At 34.0% G+C, this 16,457-nt stretch overlaps 1 protein-coding gene across 2 annotated transcripts in view; it reads right to left on the bottom strand.

The window, feature by feature from the left end:
- Positions 1-15,583, bottom strand: part of LOC150108875 (uncharacterized) — a 201,364-nt gene extending 185,781 nt beyond the window's left edge. For both annotated transcript variants that reach the window (XM_090404009.1, XM_090404018.1), the window contains exon 1: positions 15,325-15,583. The gene's annotated coding sequence lies outside the window, so the exon portion shown is untranslated. The remainder of the gene's footprint in view (positions 1-15,324) is intronic.
- Between the last annotated feature and the right edge of the window lie 874 nt (positions 15,584-16,457).

Here is a 16,457-nt window from a genome sequence, read left to right as displayed (position 1 = left end):
ATGGTGTGACCATATAGCATCTGATGATGCCCAATGAGTAGATGGATATCATATAACTTAATGAAGGTAATGAAACAAATTGTTCATTCATAATTAGAGAAACTTGACTAATTCTCAATGCTATAGTTACCATGAAAGCTGAGGTTACATTAAAATATCATCAAGAAGTAGTTTAATGCATTATGCTTGTAAGTAGACACATCAGAATTACGAAGACTGTCATAATTCACTGCTATATTACTTTCTAAACAAGAATAGTATACTACCACATTTTCAAGCTGCCTTTAGAAGAAATCACTCAACAATTGATCAACTTTTCTACTTAACCCAGTCAATTCAAGATAACTTCCAGATGACTTTGACAAGGTGTGGAGGCAGAAACTCTTTTCCAAAGTTTGTCTTATTGGAATAGAAGGGGAAAGTTCTAAACTGCATTTATGACTTTCTAAGAAATAGAACAATTCAAGTTAGAATAAATAATACCTTTTCCATGAAAGTGAAAATGAGACAAGCACTCCCTCAAGGCAGCATTTTGAGTCTACTCCTTTTTTCTGTCTACTTAAATGACTTAGACAAAAAATATAAATAAAGAAACAAAGATAGCTATGTTTGCTAATGATTTGGTCCTATTCTCAGCTCACAACTTAGAAACAGCAGAAGGCCACTTAAAGCCTACTGAAAGTTTATCTACACATGGTGAAAACCAAATTAACCTTACTAAATCAAAATTTGTGTATTACTATTAATAACCACATCAGAAAGGAGACCAAAGACTAATTACATTTAATGAAAACCCCAAATACCTTGGAGTTACTCTGGATCCATCACTAAGCTTTAATAAACATATCAACAATGTTGCAGTCAGAGCAAAAAACGAAGACTAAATATCATGAAAAGTATCTCAGGTAAAGAGTGGGGAGCCGATGCTAAAACCTTAAGTCACATACACCTCAATTATCCAACCCATAATGGAATATGCTTTGCCCATCTGGATGCAAACATCACAAACCAGTTTAGACAAGCTTATAAAAATTCAGCTAGAATCATGTGGACTAAGGAATACAACTCCTGGAAAAATAGCAGAATTCAAATCCAACTTCCTTTAAAAATTAGGTGGCAAGAAAAGCTTACTAAATTTGTAGAAAAAAGAGCCAACCATCATAGAACAAGTGAACTTTTTAAAAAGTGGCAACCAACAATGCATTAAATTATGGAAAATAAAATTCCCTTGGATTGTCCAAATAAAATAGCTAACTACCCAGCATTTCCTCCGAATCAAGACAGAAAAAATACAGTCATTAATTTTGAAATAGAGAAACATGAGAAAAAAACCTAGAAAACCCTGAAATATTGACATCATTAGCTCTTTCAAAAATAATGAAATATGGACCTGACTCAAAGATCTGCACAGATGGCTCCAAAAATGCAAATGGCAATTCTGGAAGTGGTGTACTATCTATGGCTCTCAAAATATAGAACTAAAAACAACCAACAGTAGGATGCAACTCATATGATGCAGAATTAATAACCATTAACATAGCACTGCAACATTTGGATAAACAAAACCCAAAAGGAATTTATATTTTTTACAAATTCCTTAGTAGCCCTTCAAGCTATTAAGAACTGCAACACTAGCCACCAAGAAATACTTAGAGACATAGCAAAAAACATTAACAAACTACATAAGGATTCCGAAATTATTTAGGAATATAATAAGGGAAATAAAACTGCAGACGAAGTAGCAAAAAATGACTGCAACATCAAGTTATACTGCAGATTTTGATCATTTTAAAACTACCCAAAAAGAAAACATAAAAAGAATGATTCTCCAGGACATGACTTGCCACTGGTAATCAGCAGAAAAACCAAGAGCTACCATCAACTCCAAGCTTAATTGCTGTGCCACTACCATGATCTCTCGCCTCAAGACCAATCAAGTTTAGCAATGGCATAAAATTCTTCCCCATCTGCAAACATCGAGGAAGCTCACCAATGCATTGACTAACTTGTATCAATATTTTTAAATGTGAACTTTATAACCCAGAAAAGGTGCTATATAAAATACATGAAGTTGACCTCTGAGCTGGTGTAATAATACCATGGGATAATAATAATACAAACTGCAATGCAAAATACAAATGTTTCAAGGAGAATGATGTATATAATTTGGAAATTTTTGAAAATATCAATGGACTGAATATATCTCAAACTGAGATTCTTTAGGATGTGCCAAAGTAAATGGCTTTCAAGAATGTTTCTTAGCATTTTTAGGCTCACAGTGAGCCAAGACTGTGAATCAGGAGAGCCTAAAAATGCTAAGAAACATTCTTGGAAGCCATTTACTTTGTCACACCCTAAAGAATCTCGGTTTGAGAGGTAGTCAGTCATGAGCAATCATGTATATATGTCATGCATGTGCTAAAGTACAGAGAACCTAGATTATAAAGCAATGGAAATCAGTTCTGTGCAACAAGTCATGCTATAAACTTTTGTAGTCTCAAGGATGTTTCAATGTGGTTCATCCCAATAATGAAATATGAAGCTAGCAGTGTAATGACGTGGAATTGCTTCTTACAGTATGGATCAGATCCACTTGACTATTAGGTCTCACACTGATGTTCTAGGTATTTTATTTAACCTTATTGGCCAGGTACACCCTCTCTGCAACCAAGTCAGTATAAATCCTACTGTCAGCACAGAATTTTATAAATTAAGGCCAAAAATGACTTAAATTTTAAGTTTGGTCTCTCTAAAAAAGGTTTCCAGATGGTCTAATTCTCAACACACATAGTTCGCAACCTTTTGTAGGTGGAATGCACAGAAAACTGGCTCTCACAATATAATAATGCTCTGTTATTAATCAATGATTGTAAACATGTGGTCTGATGTCATAATATCAAAATATTGCAGTGGACAATAATGCCTCAAAGATGAATCAGAGCATCTATGGGATGAAGTGAAATGCAGAATTAGGAAACCTCTTTTTTAGTGGACAATGTATATACAATGGTATACTTAGAAGTGCTTTGCATTATGGGAGATACTAAGATAGGAGTAATGAGCGCTTTCTCCACCTTTGCAACGAGTTTCCAGGTGTTGTACCACCTTACCCCAGTCCTGAAGATACTTTCAGGCGCAAACTTTGTTTGCTCACACTTGGATAAAGGATTAAACTAAACTTATTATAGTCTAACTGAAAAATAAACTCTCAATAGATTAATCAGTTGGATAGGTAACTTGCTGTCTGACAGGTATCAGCAAGTTGTATATAGTGCTTCTGCTTTGTGTCCAATTATTGTTTAACTTATATAATTGGTATTGGGAGAGATTTAACTGAAGAGGTACAACTGTTTGCAAACAATGATGAGTCAAAAATACATTGTGGTCTTCCAGGAAGATCTGAGTAGCCTGTATGAGTGGAACCACCACTTCAACAAATGTGTAACGCTTTAAAATTTGGTAGGAAAGGATGAAATGAGCAGATATAGTTAGAGAAAATTCTGAAAGAGGTGGAGGGCATAAGAAAACAGAGAATGGTAGATAGAGACCCAAATTTTAGAGAGTGACACTGCTCGAGTCATGATGTTATCACAACAAAGAATAAAACCAAAACCTCTGAACTGAAGCATGTCAAGGTCCTTCTCATCATTGTCATAATCCAATATACTGATATCAGATGTCATGAATATATTACAAAAAAAAAAAAAAAAAAAGGTCCTGAGATGATTGTCTAAGGTTGTTTCCAGATAGTGGGGTATAAAGACAGATGAGAGGAATGATATTTGCAGTCATGAAAAGGAAGAGAGAGAGAGAGAGAGAATATAAGCAACACATAAGTTGGAAAGGGACTTGCCAGATTAATGTGGAAGACATTTTTCATAAAATGGGAAGGGATGGATAGGACAAGAGTCGTCATCCCTGGAAACTGTTTAAGGACAACACACACAAAGGGGCTGAGGAACAGGTTCTTTTTATGGAGAGTGGCTGGCAAGCAAAATGAACTGCCCAAGAGTGGCGAATGAGTTAATGATTCAATGAGCTCTATGCTTGACAATGGGAAACTGTCAAGACTGTCCAAAGATGAAATGACTCCATAGAGATCTGATGTTAATAGCTTACAAGGAAACTAATGACCAAATTTGCACATTATTATTATTCAGGCCTGAATAATAATGTAGGTTCTTCCTACATTAGTTTAAGCAAGTTTGACAATGTGTAGTACCATGGCAAAATCTCAATTTCTACTAACAGCAATGCACTTTTGGAATTCTGGGTCAGTGTTAACTCTCATTTCCATTCCCCCCTCCCCTCCCCCACATATACACACGCTTCTAGATCCTGAATCTTATCAGCCCCAAAATAAGTGTTCGCTAGTACAGTATATATATAAAGCCCTTATACACCACACTTGTCAACATTAACATCCATCAGAGCTAAAATTGATTTAAATTTTCCTGAAAAGAACTTGAAGACAATATCAGGCCTTACACCTTTCCCCAATGCTTTTATCACTAACAAACAAATAAATTATTACTATTATACAGACATCGCCATCAAGTCCAAAACACTTATCACATGAGCCCCAAATTAACTATTATTCACACAATATCTATCCACAGGTCTCAAACTTTTACTGAAAGCATTTACACCCACTTCTATCATTCACCACTCTCTCCAAGCAAAAAATATGCTTCTCATACCTTTACTAACCACAACCTGTTGTTCTGTAGCATGTATTGCAAAATTTCTTCTGCACTAATCTTAAAACTTTTTATTTTCTATTAGTTCTATCATGTCCCTCTCCTCTCTGCCTCTCAACTAAAAATTTTAAAATATACCCATTTTCATTTAACCTTATAGGGAGCATTTTAAAGTTCCTATTGCATCTTGGTAATTTGACTCTGAATTCTCTCCACATCCTCATACCCAAGAAACACAGGCAACCAAACCTGTACAAAGCAGACAAGATGCAGCCATTTAAATAGTAGGCCATGGTAGCAAATGATTCAATGCTCACTGTGTTGAAGATAGGTTTGCAAATTTTAAGATGTGTGGAGCAAGTGATGATAGAAAAGACTTGTATAAGGGAGAAGGACTACACTTGAATGAATCTGAATCAGGGCCCTGTAAAAATTATTTAATGGAGTGGGACCAAATTCAGTCAGGGGAAACTGGATCATCTTGGGCAGAACAGCGAGAATGTGTGTGTGTGTATTTCAGCTAAGATACATAACAAGATATTATGAATGTCAGTAAGCATGGCTATCAATCTGGTGAAGGGATAGACCTATACTATATGATTTCAGTTTAGACTTTTTGAGTGTTGGGGGGGAGGGTGAATCCGTGGCCTAGGATTGATGGCATACCTTGCTCAATTTGCACACCTTTATTAATTATCCGATCCAGTTTTGCATCAATTCACAACTGGATATTTCCCATCCAAATCATTTTCTATATTGCTAATGCAAATAAAAACAGGAAATGTCTCTAGCACAGAACCCTGTAGTACTCTATTAGTTGCTTATTCTTCTGCTTCACCATATACTATTCTCTCATGTATGTCGACTAGCCATCCTATCTAAATGCAGTTTCACATCCTTTCTAATTTACTCCTATTTATATAACAGATTTTCATGCAGTATCCTATCAAACACCTTTCAAACTAGAGAAGTATCATTTGTTTAACTATCTCCTTTATCCTTTCCAACACAGTTGTCACTTTATTATATATAATATATTAAACACACACACAAATAAATTACTAAGGCAGAATTTCCCTTTCGCAAGGCCATGATAGCCTCCCAGATTATCATATTCCTATTGATCTATTTCTTATTGTTAAACCACCTTTTCCAATACCTTAACCACAGTCATGAGATTCTAATCATCTGTAATTTGATCCTCATGTCATGGATCCTTGTTTATGTACATTATACTCACCAAATAATTATATTCTTGTTTAATCCTTCCACCAGGTAAGCAAACAAAATCTGCACATAAAGTATCAGGACTTCTACAACTATTTCTGCACATCATGTAAATGAGCTAACTAGTCCTCTTTCAAATTCCTCAGTACCTTGCCAGAAATGGGATTTAAATTAAACAGTTTGATCCATGTTGCTAACAATTATCTTGCATTTTCTCGTAAACAAATGGGACCAATATCTAAGAGTTGTGTTCACACTGATATTTCTTATGTTATGAGCAGCACCAGTTCAGTTCATCTACTCAAATGGGTCTATCACAATGGAAACTGAAATATCACCACCTGGATGACACCCGATTGCTAGGTAACCACTTAGTATCAAAATTATTTCTTCTGCTACCTTCCTGCATCAGCAGTCATTAATGTTAACCTTCTTCCATGCCACAGAGCAAAAGAACTCTTTAGGATTTCCTTTTGTCTGCTCAACTAATATCCACTCATGATCTGATTCTACTCATCTTACTATGCTAGTCACCCTTCTTGTAATGCTAATAAGCATCCAACTCCTCACTTTTGCTTTATATTCCCACCACAATTTATATTTTTGCAACTGCTGCTTAATGATGCTACTCATCCAGCATAACTCCCACAAGATTTATCCTCCTGATCCTGGATGCAGTCCGATACTACTTCTTATGCACTACTGACATCCTCCCCATGTAATTTTGTATGCCATGACACAGCTATAAACCATCTCCTAACATGGTCATAACTGACATCTGTCATTCCACATATACTCCTTCTTACTAAAAATTCATATTTCGCAACCTTAAGGACAAGAAAACATTAGTAGCCTAGTAGTAGCTACCTAGGTTATTACACCTGTGCTATTAGCAGATCCAGAATTTCAAACTCTAGAATCCCTCCATGCATATCCTATCAAACACCTTTGCAAAGTAGAGAAGTATCACTATCTCCTTTATCCTTTCCAACTCAGCTTTCACTTTATTATATATATTATATTACACACATACACAAATAAATTACTAATGACAGAATTTCTCTTTCACAAGGCCATGCCAACCTCCCAGATTATCATATTCACCATTCTAATCTATGTCTCCATTCCTGAAGTCTCCCACAACAATTATTCAGCTCACACTCAGCATCCTGATATGATGCACAGCATCCACATCTTTCTGTGCACAGTACACCTATGGCCTATAGGCCATAGCAACCAACTATATATTTTGTCCTATCAGCCTCTACCTCAGATAAACTCTTTCTCCCTCACCGATAAATTTCCCCTGCTTAACGTTAACATTTATTGGTTGCAATTCTTCAGCGATCAGTGATAACTCCATCCTATTTCCTGTTGGACAGATATCCAAGCTCCTTTATACTCTATACAGCATGAAATCTTAACTATGTGATTACCAGTATACAAACAATACCATGAAATATTATTAACAAGCAAGGTGAAATGACAACCCTGCAGCATGCCACTGGTTAAATTTTTTTTCCTGAATCTGCACTAATACAACTTTCTGGTATCATTTAACGAACTAAACCTTCCCTTACACAGAACTAACAGATAAATAAATCACTCTTAAATCAGGTATTAAAGGATCATTTCCCACCAGGATATTCCTTTCTGTCCAACTTGGTTGGACATGTGGAGAGCATAACTACTCTCCAAATAACAAGTCATGGATATGAATCCCACAGGCAGGGATTTGTAATCTTTAACTAGTAGACTATGTAGTTTATTTAAGGCTTTAAACAAAAAAAAAGTCTTATCAAGAGCTGACAAACAGAATTATCCAATCTTAAGTCGACTACAATATCAGATGTACGGAGGCTGTTCAATAAGTTATAAGACTATATTTATAAAGAAAACAGATTACCTTTAATCGTCTTCATTTACATGGTCTTTTTTGAAGTAACTACCGTGAGACGTGATGCATTTCTCCCAACATTGCGTCCACTTCTTAAACACATGTGAAAGTCCGTTTTTTGAGAGTTCTTTCAAAACCGCCTCCGCAGCTTTTACACATGCTTTGTTGCTTTCGAAATGGCAGCCTCTTAGTGGTTTCTTGAGCTGAGGAAACAGCCAGAAATCGCACAATGCAAGATCAGGGCTGTATGGAGGGTGTGGTAGGATATCTATGTTGTTCTTCTGCAAAACATCCACTACACAACCAGCAATATGTGGCCTTGCATTATTGTGGTGCAATAAAAAGCCATTCTTCAGCAATGGATGCTTCCTTTTGACGTGCTGTACTGTTATCCGTAAAACATCCGCATAGTATGAGCCGTTTACAGTATTCCCGGGTTCTACAGCATGTTGGTAAACAATGCCTTCGTAGTCAAAAAACATTATGGTCATAACTTTACCAGCCGATTTTACAGTTGTTGCTTTCTTGGGGGTAGGCGAAGACGGATGCTTCCATTCACTGCTTTGTTGTTTCATTGTAGGGTCATAGTGATACAACTAAGCTTCAACTGCTGTAATGATGCATTTTAAGAAGTTGTCGCCTTCTTGTTCCAGTCTGTGCACACATCCACTAGATGCTGCATTTGCTCCAGTGTCAAGAGTTTGGGAATCCATCGGGCGCAAACATGTTTCAGTCCCAAATGTTCAGCCATGATTGAGTGAACACTTCCCACAGAAATATTCAGGACAACATGCAGCTGGCGTACTGTAATTCTGCGATCCTCCTTGATGATAATCGCTGCTGTGTTGATCATTGTCTCTGTGATGGACGTTGAAGGTCTTCCCTCACGTTCAAGATCTTCCACGTTTTGCCTTCCTTCCTTAAAAGTTTTATGCCAGCGAAAAACACTTGCCCTCGACATTACTTCATCGTGGAAAGCTTTGCGTATCATGTTAAAAGTGTCCGATGCCGATTTTTGCAAACACACACAAAATTTAATCGCATAACGCTGTTCCAAGGACGCTTCCATTTCGACGGCTGGTCGCAGCTCATAGGCGTGCCGAAACAAGCTTGCGTTTAGTCACGTGACACATCAGCCCGTATACGCCATCTATCAACCTCTTTTATTAATAGACAGCAACATTCCTTTATTCCACAGAAATTAATGTTGTGATGAGTGGTTTCGCGACAGTAAAATTAGTCTTATTACTTACTGAACAGCCCTCATACATTAAGTTTCTAACTTTCTGTGGTTGGGATTCCCATAAAACTGGAAACATCTGTCCTAGTACCAGTTTACAGAAACATGTATTCTGCCTTTTTTCTCTTCTCTAGGGACCCTCCTTATTGTAAGATGCAGTAAACAACTAGATATATGAGTAAGTCGATTTTTGCATATTTCCTAAGAACATGGTACTATACATCATAGTGTGAATATTGTAAAATGCAAGGAGGATTAGAAGAGAGCAACACGATATACAAAGACAGCGGTCATGATCTTTTGGATTGATCACTTTGTTACGTTCACCATCAATCTGCATTCTATGCACTCATGATTATTAACTATATCCATTCCTGCACTGCTTGCCTAATTTCACTATTTATTGGACTGACTAAGTGAACATCATGTCATGTGTACTAACCAAATTCCCATGTCAGCAGACTATGGAACTTCACATACTTGCATGCCTTATAGTTCCACAATGAATATGGAATACAGAGTTTCTCATTCACAATTATATCTTATGATGTGACTTTCACTAAATACAGCACTAAAATCTTGTATTGTTCCAATACAAAATTTGTACTTCCTATAAAAAAACACTAAAAATTCACTTAATGCTTACCACACACTCTCTTCAAATCCATATGCCTAATATATGAATATGGATCTGAAGAGATAATATATGGAAACCAGTTCAGCCAAGTTGTTTTTTTTTCTTCAATGATCTCTACATTCACAGGTTAATAACATACAATTAAATATATTAATTAATAAACAGAACAAATACTGTTCTATTCAACACACATACTGCAGTTTTTCTTCATCTCTTCCCTTTAACAAGCACAAGCTCTATGATTAGTAAGAGTATAATGGATGACTGTTTACCCATGATTAAAATAAATAAAAAATCATAGTAAGTGAATTTCATGATTGGCAATAATGGAAATCAAGTCCACCCTATCCACAAATAAAATATACATGTGTTTCTAATATAAATTCTGTTCATGACTTTCTTTTAAAAAAACTGTACATTGTTTTAATAAAAATTTGAAACATTTTAAAAGTATTTTTTAAAGACAGATCAAAAACAAAATCTCTATAAACATAACTATCCATTACATTTAAATGCCATAGTATGCTGGACAAGTAGCACATAAGTGCTGTTGAGTGCCATCCCAGAAATATCTTTGGATTCTACGACAGATGCTACAATTTATTAAAAAAACTAACATAATGACAAAAGCCAAAAAGGGAACGCCATGCAAAATAGCTATGCATTTACTTTTTTCAGCTTGTTCAAAAATACAAACGTTGCTGTTTAAATCTGTAAAACTTTTGATCACTTTTATGAATGTAGTGTAACTAGGTAAATTCAAAAAAAAAAATTTCTCAAAATGTTCCAAAATAAGGCAAAGCATACATGCTAATATGTATGTTAAAAAAAGTTTCAATTTTTTTTTTTTTTCATTTCTAGTTAAAGAGAAAAAAAAATCTATAAAAATGTGCAAAACAGTAGACCACCCTTTCATAGGCTGGAAAAAAAAAATGCTGATGAACATAAAAATACATTTATTTATTTAAAAATTCTGAAAAATATTTAGTATTAATAATTGGTTAGTAAGTTAACCAGAGCCTGTGACAACTTAACTTATGAAACTTTCATAGTTTCTACTTCCAGTTTTGAAATAATGCTGGATCTAATATCCATTTTGCTTATGTAATTTTAGACTGCCACACTGAAGCCTTTTATCTCTATTTTAATAACTGATATTTAGTATTATTTAGTTATGACAGCAATTATAAGACAAATATTAAACAGTAGTGTACATATTCTATTCTGTCATGGTATACTACATGCTTTACTCTAGGTATCACTAGTTTGTTTTTCTTTAACCACTTTCCATCTACTGCTACATATAGGCCTCTGCCATAAGTTTACAGTTTTATTGGTCTAACCAGTGTCCACCATCTCATGTCAGACCTTTGTAGATCGTCCCTCCATATTTTTCTTTGGCAACCTCTCCTCTTGGTATCTACTCAGTACTTAATTTTGTTCACCTTTTGCATGGTAGTCTACTAATATGGCCAGCTCATTTTCATGCTTTATGACACCTCACAATATATTCTACTCCAAACATCTCTAATTTAGTATTCCTTATTCTACCCCCCCCTTTTTTTTTTTGTTAAGTAAAGCATTTCTCTCTCCACATGTCATATGCAATCTATCTTTGCTTTTTTAGTTGTTGCCCATGTCTTCTTCTACAGGTAAATAATGGATTAATAGATATATTGAACAGTTTTTAAGCATATAGATAAATCTCTTACAAGGAAATCTTTATACAGCTAAATTTCCTGGCATGATTCTTTTACTTATTTCTTTATCTTGTTTTTCTTAAAATTAAACTAACTGATCAGGATAAATATAATCTTCCACAATTTCAATACAATTAGTCATTAATTTTAGTTCAATTTGATCTCAATTTATAATCAGTTTGGTTTTGGATTAATCTTGCAATTTTTTCTGCTTTCTCTATCAAAATCATTTAGCACTACTTTTTTTTTTTTTTTTGGCTAAAAGAATAATGCCATCTGCAAAGCACAAGTGATTTTTTCCATTGATGCTAATCCCATAGTTTTCCCATAAGATGTTCTTAAAAGCTTCTCTTCTAATGTAGAAGAAAACAATTTGGGAGATATATTTCTTTCCTTCATGTTCTACCTTTATATACTGTCTGTTGGATTCCGATATATATACGTGGTTTTTAATAATCTGATATACTTTGTTGGGATGGCTTGTTTTTTTAAACTGTTTACTATTTCTGACAGGTAATATAGACAGAAAATCAATGGATTTTTCAAACACTAAATATTCTGGAAGATATTGATTTGCTTCTTCTATTACTTGGTTAATAGCGTGAATATGATCTATTGGAAACAATCTTGCTCTAAATCCTGCTTGTTCATATGGCTGTCCTTCATACAGAAACCTTGTGATCCTATTTATATAATGAATATAAACATTCTGTACAATTATGATAGCAAACTGATCAGCCTACAGTTATTGATATCATCTCTGTTGTCTTCTTGTGTAATAACATAATCAAGGATTTATGCCATTGCATTGGATTTTTTTTCTGTAGTTAAAGTATCATTGAACATAACCAATATGACCTTATGAAAGTGAGCTTCCTGATTTTGTGTATTCTGTTAATATGCTATCTTCCAGAGGACTTCTGTTATTCTTTGTTGATTTGAGGGCTTTCCATAAGTATCCTATAAAATAACTACATATTTTGATTATTTCTTCTGTATTATAATGTGTACTTGCATTTCTTAAATGGAACAGGAGCAGTTATAGCTCCATCAGCTACAGTGTGCTCTGGTTGGAAGAACCTGGGTTCAAATACAATATAGGATGAAAGCTCTCATAGAAGTTCTTCCCAAATGAAGTTCAGTTACCTAGTGTTAGAAGCTGATGAATATATGCATTTAACAGAAATACACCTATAGAGATAGTGTTAACAACCATATCATGGCATCAGTTTTATATAAAGCAAAGTTACCTAAGCAATGACTGGCTACCAAGCTTAAGAATTTTTGGGAAAGATCACAGTAAATGGAGTAAACAATAATAACGTTTATAAAACAAATAATATATCCACAAGGTAGAAAATATTCAGGAAGAATACAATCATGAATATATACCAATACTTCAATTAGAAAAGCCATTTGAAACCTGAAGTGAAATGCAACTGAAATCTACAATATTTGGCCTGAAATATGGTGAAGGAAAATAAAAAAATTTCAACCACACAATCCAGAATAAAATCTATGTTTTCAGCAAATCTGCCTCTATTGACAAAGGAAACCCTTTTTTTCACCATCAACTGAAAAAAGTCAAAGACTACTAACATCAACATCATGACAGTGAGAATCAAACCAGTCTTTTCCAATTGAAAGTTATGTTTGTATCATGCTTTTAACTCTGCTATGGAGCAGAACAGGTCTCAGCAAGTGAATAGTTATACTGAGTACAATTTTTAGTGAAATTTTTAAATAAAATACAGAAATTGATAATGGAATAAGCAAGACTGATATGGTGGTCAGCAAGTTTAATAAATTAATATGGAATAAGAGAGAAATCAAACGACTAAAAAGGTAACAATACAAAAAAGTATTCAACCCACGTGTAACATATAGAGTGGGAAATTAGTTCACAAATGCACCTGATGAAAGACAGGAGAGTACATAACAGGGTTCTAGGAAAATGGATACACCAATATATATATATATATATATATATATATATATATATATATAGTATGAATGGCTAAAAATACCTAAGGAAAGCCAAGTTCAATAAATGGGATGTGTTCTCCAGAGAGAGAAATACAGGTGGGGTGATGCGGCCAGGAGTGCTTTACAAAATCAAATTGTAAAATGTGATCGATTCTTAAGGACTATATAGCTCACTTCAGAAAACTGATCAGAAACTAACCATGGAGTTTTGATTTTCTTTAACTATTGTGGTATCATTTGGTACATACCAGAAAATGATTTTTATGTATATTTGACAGCAAGCATGCATACTTTTGGAATTACCTTGGCTTCAGGTGCTCAAAACAAAATTTTGATATACAGTTCCTTTGTATGATACTGTGTTCATAGTTACTAAAATTATTAGGAGTTCATTTGATTTTAAACAACGTATGACAAAAAAAAAAAAAAGCTCTCCAATTATGATCTGTGTGTGTGGAGGGGGGGATTTAAATTGCAGTGTTCCCAACTTGACCCTCTCAAATCAAATAAAAAATAATGTATGCTGTGAATACAGTAATATTATTTGAAAAGATTCAGTGAAGATTTGTAATCTATGGAATTCTGATTCACTATGCATCCAATCCATGAACGAATTTAAATTTAGAGCAAGCAGCACAAAATGTTAACTTCGTAAGAGCCTAATCATTGCTAATATACTGTTTTGCATTATACACAAGATATATATATCAGATTTGATCAGAAATTTATATTTAATGTATAAAAAAATGAGGAAATTCAAAAATATATTCATTTTATTTAATATTTTCATTAACAGAAATGAAAGGATTGGTGATTACACAACGTGAAATTTAAAGAAGATAATAAAATTTAAGTAGGGAATACGAATGCATTTAGTGTATTCGTATATTTCTATAAATAAATGCAACCATTAAAAAAAGTTGGCTAAACAATTAGAGTGAATCCCTAAAAGTTTCTTGTGCAAAAAATTTTAATTGCCGAATGAATGTTTAAGATGACACTACAAGAATTTCATAAACTATTTGAAGACACAGAATAACATTACAGAATTCATCAATTGTTCGAAATCACATGTGAAAATATCAATTCTTTAAGAACATTCTTCGCACCCTAACTTAGAAGGGCCTTACAGCATTCGTTTAATTGTTTTGCTCAAAATCCCAACAGAAAATTGTAAAGAGAGACAAACTAATAAATCAGTTTGCCTCGCTCGATTAGGAATAAAATGATTACCGGCAACCGATAAATGCTGTCTTAACCAGAACAGAACTTTCTTCGAAGAAAGTTTACATAATTAAAAACATGCTACGGCAACTTAACAGTTTGATGTTGAGCGTAAACAATTTCTCAAGTATGTACATTAGTTGTATATTATTACAATATGCATAAGTACATTCAGCAGACACTATATTTATCAAGTATTCACTAAGATTATGCTACATAATCACAAATTCTGAAGTCATAAATGAAACGAAATATTAAATTAAAATGAACAATTTTATGCAGTTTTAAAAGAAACATTATAACAATTCTTTAATAAGTAAGCATCCCGAAAAAAGGGACACTGTATTCTGTAGAAATCTTTCCTAATGAAATTAAATCATAATATTCACTCTAAATACTTTCCAAATTTACATAATTCACAATGTAGCGCAATCGCTGTAATGATACTACAGAGGAATCACACCTGTTTCTCAACTTCACAACTGTTTCTATTCTTTTTTAACTTCATGCTGTTTCACTTATTCTTCTGTCATCACTAGATATTTCACCTGACACATCTTAACTTCCCAGTTGTCTTTCAAAATAAATACCGCACTTACCTTTTATATTCGACTGTCATGCGTGAATGTCGTAATCTCTTATATGTAATCCAATTACCGAGAAGCAAATGCCATTATATATTTAAAAATGGAGGGAAAAATAATAATAATCACCTTCTTCATATATTGATGCCCCTTTGCTTAAAATGAGACAGGTCCATATTACATACATACGCACTTGAACAAAGAAAAAGTATTTATAACTGACACATTGCACGAAAATTCAGCAATTATAATAATTTAATCATCTCATAAAATGAATACTGCAATTTTTTGATAAGCTGGTTCACTAAGTTTAATCACACGCTTTCTTCAGCTTAAATTCAACATTGTGCACAACCATTACAACAAACCAAATGAAGTTCCACTCATATTCGGCACGCGCAACCTAACGTTTTCCCTTTATATATACTACCAGGAGAAACTAACCGATAAGGACTGTCTAGACTTTGACCTTATTTGTGATGACCATAGTGACAGACCTAATGATAACAGGAAAATCCTGTCAGTTTCGTCATTGGCCAGGACCACAAAATTGACCATTTCATTGGTTCGCTGAGCAGAAGTGGGCGGATAGTTCTCATGGCACTGTGCCAGGACTACACGAAAACGTTGCAACAGCGTCACCATAAACCATTTGATAAAAAAGGATTTTATAACTCTGCATTGGACATAGAATAATTTCAAACCATTTGCCAAGCTAGAGAACTTGGTAGAATGGATTGTTTTAAATGTTGATAAACGACACTCCATTGCCCATAACTATGTATAAATCCAGTTTTAAGAATTTTGACACAAATATAAATTTTCACTGCACGCAAACTCGAAATTGAGAAAAAAAAAAAATCTAAAAACAGTTTCATTTCTTAAGATCTATTTAATTCATATTCAAGAGATAACGAACTGAAGAAATATCTCTCTGCTAAACAACGAAAATCTATAGCTCAGCAGCACTAAAATGATCATGGTTTGCAATACATTGATAGAAAGAAAAGCTTCAAGGGATAGGAAAATTCATAGTAAGAAAAAGCAAGCAGCAGAATTTTTTACATGACAAGAATATGGCACAAGTAAATTAGAGGGATGATTATAATACTGGATGCAATTAATCTGAATGACATAGGAGGATGTGAAATAAAAATATTTGATCTAAAAAATCGAGATGCAAGTGGAAGCATATATAATAACTAATTAATAACTGGATCACTTACCTTAATATAAATATTTTTATTTATCTATGAAGGGAT

Source organism: Typopeltis vanoorti, chromosome 2, assembly GCF_054136105.1.
Source record: "Typopeltis vanoorti isolate ZY-2024b chromosome 2, IOZ_Tvanoo_1.0, whole genome shotgun sequence".
Classification (NCBI taxonomy): Eukaryota; Metazoa; Arthropoda; class Arachnida; order Uropygi; family Thelyphonidae; genus Typopeltis; species Typopeltis vanoorti.
The sequence above is the reverse complement of the archived record's forward strand: the minus strand, read 5'-3'. Positions and strand labels throughout refer to the sequence as shown.